Below are 6448 nucleotides of genomic sequence, written 5' to 3'. Positions count from 1 at the left end.
AGAATCTGACTGTAGTGGCTCGGGTCACTGCAAAGATTGTGTCCAATCCCTGGCCCAGCACAGAGGGTTAAAGGATCTAGTATTGCCATAGCTGTGGTGTAGGTCACAGCTGCGACTTGGATTCAGTCCCTGGCCCAGGTACTTCCATATGCCTTGTGTGTAGCCATTAAAAAAAAAAAAAAGAAAGAAAAAGAACGATGTAATTATTGTAGGATAGAAAGGCAGACAGGCACAAAGAGGGATGGATGGGTGGATAGTTATAAGGGCACATAAATTGAAAAAAAAATAAACAAATAAGAGTTCTTATTTCGCTGTTGTTGTAGAGGATTTGTTGTTCGGGGAATGGCCCTTCATTTGTTTTATGCACACAAATTGTACCATCTGATTCTCATAAGTGTCATGCAACTACGTATTTCAAGATGTTCAGATTTAACTCAAGAACACACATACAAGTGTATGTTTCTGGTCTATTGAAAGCAGCACTGATGGAACTTGATATTCACAGGAATGCAACCACAATATGTGTTAATCTTGTCTACTGTGAGCAAGACCGCATTTCTGACCCTTTAGGTATGTTTCATGCTCAGAACTCCCTTCCTCTCATTACTCCACTTCACAGAGGAGGAACTTGAGCACAGAGAACCTGGAGATTTCACAGCTAGTTAAGTACTGGGGCCAGGCTTCAAACCAAGACAGTGCTTCTGGAGCTAAAGTCGTCAAGGACTAAGTTACCTAATCTTAATGCCAGAAATAAGCAGCCAGGCAAACATTCCACCTTGGTCCTTCTCTCTAAATATTTTATTGTCATCTTTGGGGGCGCAATTCTAAAACTGCATAAAATATACTAATTCTTTTTTTTTTTTTTTTTTTTTTTTGGCTATGCCTATGGCATGTGAAAGTTGCTGGGCCAGAGATGGAAACTGCACCACCAGTAGTGACCCAGGGCACTGCAGTGACAACACTGGATCCCTAACACACTGTGCCACAAGAGAACTCTTTTTTTTTTTTTAATTCTTTTTTCTTTATTACTGAATGTGGGAAGGATATCATCTAACAGACATTTATTCATCCTTTCAACAAGTACTTAGTGAGCACCTACTAAATGACAGAAACTCTTCTAGGCATATGGAAGTGAACATGTGGACAGAAATCCAGGCTCCGTGGACTGTAGATTCTAGTGGAGTGGATATGGGAGATAAACAGAATAAACATACATATTGTGAAGAAAAATAAAGCAGAGAAGGATGCAAAGACAGGGAAGGCCTCCACAAGAGGGTTGGTCATTGGTTTAGGAAGCCATGAGGAAGGAAAGGAAATTTGTGCTCTTTTCCACTTTACTTTTATTCTCCTTTCCACTAAGACAATGCTTGACTGGAAGCTAGGTTGCCTGGAGCCGGCTTACCATAACTTTAGAAATTCACTCTTCAATGAAGGCAAAGCCAGAAATGTTGCTGTTATGTTGTTGCTGCTCCTGTCAAGAGCATTTTGAGGTACTCTTAGGTTGCTGGGTCTTCCCAGGCAACAGCCCCTGGGCTGTAGTTCTAGAAAGATCCTCTTAAGCCAGAGCAGCACCTCTTAGTCAACTCTCTATTCAAGCATGTGGAGATCTGAACTTTGCCCAGAGCCATGGTTGCTTCAGGGTCCTCCACACGCAAGGCCTGATCTCAAACTTGTCCTAGATTAAGACACTGAATGATGAGATTTTTCCTTTCTCTTTCTCTTTTGTATGGATGTGTGGTTCTGCTAAAAGGGCAACACTGGAGTTCCCTAGTGGTGCAGTGGGTTAAGGATCCAGCATTGTCACTGAAGTGGTGCAGGTCACTGCTGTGGTACAGGTTTGATCTCTGGCCTTGAGAACTTTCATGTGCTATGGGCATGGCCAAAAAATATAATAAAATAAAGAAAAATAAATGAATAAAAAGGCAGCATTGCCACAGAACCTACAGAGACAATCATCAGAGATATATAAACCTGTGGTGGGAGAGCATGCTAATCAAGCCTGGCTTTTTTGTTGGTTTGTTTTTTCATTTTTGTCTTCTTAGGCCATACCTTCTGCATATGGAGGTTCCCAGGCTAGGGGTCCAATTGGAGCTGCAGCTGCCAGCTTATACCACAGCCACAGCAATGCAGGATCCGAGCCATGTCTGCAAACTACACCACAGCTCATGGCAACACTGGATCCCTGACCCACTGAGCAAGGCCAGGGATTGAACCTGAGGCCTCATGGATACCAGTCAGGTTTGTTACCACTGTGCCACAATGGGAACTCCAAGCTGGATTTTCCCGTGGGTTCTAATCATGCCCAAATAACAGTCCCTGAATCGGGACAAATAAAATTTTGAGCCAAAACTTCCAGCCTGAAAACAATATATTTTAATTCACCAAAAGGCTTATTTCCACTCTTGAAAGAAATCTTTGGAAATCTGAAACAGTCATCATTTATCTCAGGTTTCTCTCTACTTCTTGAGGAAGGCCATTGTCTCACTCAGAAAACAACCTCAACCTACTTGTCTGGTTTTGAATATTATGGAAAACAGAAGCTAGGGACCCATTGTGACTGTGGGGCACTTTTTTGACAGCAGTGTTCATAGTCAGGGCTTGTCTTCAGTTGGTTCAAAACACAAAGCCAGGGTGACGATGTCAGCAGAGGAGCACCCAATGTCAATCTCCAGGATCACCCTCTCCACCCAGATGGCACCCTCTTCCCTCCACACCTGTTTCCTCCACATCCAAGGCAAGGTAGCCATGGTTACTCTCCACTCTCTCCCTTCCCTCCCCCTTCTATGGTTTATTCCTGGATTCTCGGTTGGTCGTTCTCAAACTTTAGAAGAAACTGAGATCCCCACAGACCTCACCAGACAAATTTCTGAATACCTCCTCCTAATTCTACAGACTTTTTTTTAGTAATATTATCCCTCCCCCACCCCCCAGCCTGGCTTTATGGATATATAATTGACAAACAGCAATGGGTAGGTTGAAGGTATACAAGGTGAATAATTTAATATGTAGCTATTGTAAGAGGATAACTGTAATCAGGTAGTCATGCCCACCATCTCACAGTATTATCATTGTGTGTATGTGTGTGTGTGTACGTGCACAATTGTGTGTGTGGTAAGAACTTCACAGTAGTTAATTATGGTCAACCTGTTGTACCTTGATCCCATACTAAAGATTTGATTTAATAGGCCTGTGTTCAGGCTCAAGATTCTGCATTTTATTTTACTTGGCAATTGTTAAAGTATAGATGATTGACAATGCTGTGCCAATTTCAGCAAAGTGACTCAGTCCTATACATTCCCTTTCTTATACCATCTCCCATCATGTTCTTTCCTAAGAGCTGTATATAGTTCCCTCAGCTACACAGTAGGACCTCATTGCTCATCCATTCTGAATGTAGATTCTGCATTTTAAATAAGCACTGCAGATGATTCTGTCATAAGAAAGTGCGAGAACCACAATTTGAAGCACAGCGTTAGTGGCAGCAAAATAGTGTCTCAGGAGAGGATAGACACAGAATTTTAGATTTCAGATATGTTCAGTGTAGGAAGAAGGTTAAACTTGAGAACCGTAGAGATGTAGCATGATGGGATGTTCGGCCAGGAAAGATGGGTCTGGGCTCATGCCTTCATTGCATTTCACAGATAGGGAGCTATAGGCTCTGAGAAGCTGGGCGATGCTCCCAGGGGTTTATAACATGGTTATGGCAGGAATAAGGTATCCACTTCCTGTTCAGGTTTTCTTTCTCCCACCTTACATTTTTTTTTTTTTTTTTTTTTTTTGCCATTTCTTGGGCCACTCCTGTGGCATATGGAGGTTCCCAGGCTAGGGGTCAAATCGGAGCTGCAGATGCCGGCCTATGCCAGAGCCACAGCAATGCGGGATCCAAGCCTTGTCTGCGACCTACACCACAGCTCACGGCAACGCTGGATCCTTAACCCACCGAGCAAGGCCAGGGATTGAACCCAAAACCTCATGGTTCCTAGTTGGACTCGTTAACCACTGAGCCACGACGGGAACTCCTCATCTTACATTCTAAAATGAAGTAAAATGAAGTAAAATGAAGAGGATGAATTAGAAAAGTTCTTCTGTCTTTTTCAACCTTTTGGTAGGACTCTAGAGTTTCTAATTGTCTCTCAAAATACAACTCCGGTCTATTTAAACATTTTGGAAGAATAACAAAGGAGCTGACTTCCACAAAAGCAGAAAAAAAGCATGGGAAAAGTACAGCTGGTAGAGGACAAGCTTTTGTTTGGGAAGGGATTCTAAACAATGATTTTATGCTTCAAATACCTGTAATTAGACTCCTCTGTATAACCACTCGTTTCCTTTTGACTTTTCTATATACAATCGTTCTTTTTTTCTGCACAGCAAGGTCACACAGCATCTGACTGATGCACACAGGAGAAGCAAGATGTGTGTGTCATGACTGCTGAAAGGTGTGGGCATCCTTATTTTTAAAAACCAGATATCAAGCACCAATAATCCTTTGACCCTTGTCTGTCAAACTCCTCTTCATTTGTATAAAATAAATATTGATTTCAAAGTTGTGGTGCTAAGCAGTTTTTCAGGAAATCTGTAGCTTTTCAAGATGGCCAGTGATTTCCATGCACAAAAAGACAAACCCAAGTAACACATATATTTTTTTATATTTGTATAATTTTTTAACTGAAGTATAGTTGATTCACAACATTGTGTTAGTTTTAGGTGTACAGAAAAGCGACTCAGTTTATATGTACATATATATTACATGTACTCTTTTTCAGATTCTTTTCCCTTCTAGGTTATTAACTAATATAAATTTTTTATACAAATTTTACTGCCCTGATTGCTTGGAATAGCCATTACCCCAGACAGTCTTTTCTTCAAGGGGAAGGATTCACCAGAAAATGCAATTTAGCACATTCAGAACTTGAAACTGGACCTTTTTTTTTGCTTTTCGCTTTTTAAAAAAATTTATTTATTTTTTATAGGGCCACACGCATGGCATATGGAGGTTCCCAGGCTAGGGGCTGAATTGGAGCTACAACTGCCAGCCTACACCATGCCACAGCAACTTGGGATCTGAGCTGCATCTGCCACCTACACCACAACTCACAGCAACACTGGATCCTTAACCTACGGAGCGACTCAAGGAATTGAACCCACAACCTCATGGTTCTTAGTCGGATTTCTTTCTACTGCGCCGCGATGGGAGCTCTGAAATCCAACACTTTTTTTTTTTTTTTTAAAGAAGTCCACTTTCTTTAATGTAGTATAAAAAAGTTATGAGTAGAACCAAAAGTAAATTAAACATTATCACATTTTCTTACACCACGATCTAGTTTTTCATATTAACTTTACTATTCAAACAACAGAAAGTAGGTGGCAATTTAGGGATTGGGAAAGGGATAAAACCAAAAACACCTTACTACGATGTTTATTCTACACTGTGTATAGCTATGCTCACAGAGAGGGCTTCTCTTACTTCTCCGCTGTGCAGGAATTCAGTTGTATATAAAATTGAACCTTCTCAAAAGCTGAGGGAGACTAGAAATGATGGGTCCATATCCGGGTGCATTGTCAGGCAGCTCAAATAGTGGTGCAGCTACCAGCGTATAATTTTTAGGGACTGCGAATAAGACTTTCTCTTGAAGCAGAACCAAAAACAACTTCTTATGTTCCTTAGGTTTTGCAATGTGTGCAAGAATATATGGGAACTAAGGATGTTCAAAAGTTGGTCTCCACCATCTACCAAAACAATCGTCAGTGACCCAGTCTTGCAGGACTCCATCTTGACAGCCCAGTATCTCTGTCATTAAGCGTCTTAATCCTTCAATTTCATCTTCTCCTGGGTTAAGCTCACTATCAGGTAATTTGAGGAAAGTTGTTCCCAGCTGTAGCAGTAACACATGGGGAGCTGGTGCTCATGGACAATCAAAACCACTTCTACAGTCCTCCTCATGCCAAATTTATCAAATTCCTCGCTCATGCACTGAAATCTGGCGGCAACAAAGCTGTCCTTCTCATACAGGGGCTCTTTTGTACCAAAAGTATAATTAATAAGAGGGTACAGGTTTATGGTGAGCACGAGGCTAAGGGGCTTGGTCTGCTGGATGTACTTGTTGCCATATTGGTAAACCCCCCGGGGCCAGCTGGTCTGTGAGCGACCGGGCGGCACCATGGACATGCTGGTGAGCTCTGGCACCAGCCTCCAAAATCTGACATTCTTGAAGGAAGAAAAGTTTCCACTCTCTCCACAACAGACAATGGAATATTCTAGAGTAGAAGAAGCACAGGTTTTGGAACAAGGTGCCAGAAGACCTGGCTTGACTGCTGTGACAGGTTTTCTTTTCACTTTGCTCTTGTGCAAGATGAGGCTTTCCCAGCCTATCTGACTGACTGTCATGGGGTTCCATGAGTTTTTCTTGTAAGATGATTAAATAAATCTAAGATCATTATTTGGTAACTG

At 41.7% G+C, this 6448-nt stretch overlaps 1 pseudogene; it reads right to left on the bottom strand.

Annotated features, from left to right (window-relative positions):
- LOC100524779 lies at window positions 5369-6166 on the bottom strand (annotated as a pseudogene).

Source organism: Sus scrofa, chromosome 1 (genome assembly GCF_000003025.6).
Source record: "Sus scrofa isolate TJ Tabasco breed Duroc chromosome 1, Sscrofa11.1, whole genome shotgun sequence".
Classification (NCBI taxonomy): Eukaryota; Metazoa; Chordata; class Mammalia; order Artiodactyla; family Suidae; genus Sus; species Sus scrofa.
Note: the sequence above shows the minus strand (reverse complement) of the source record. Positions and strands in the feature narration are given on the sequence as shown.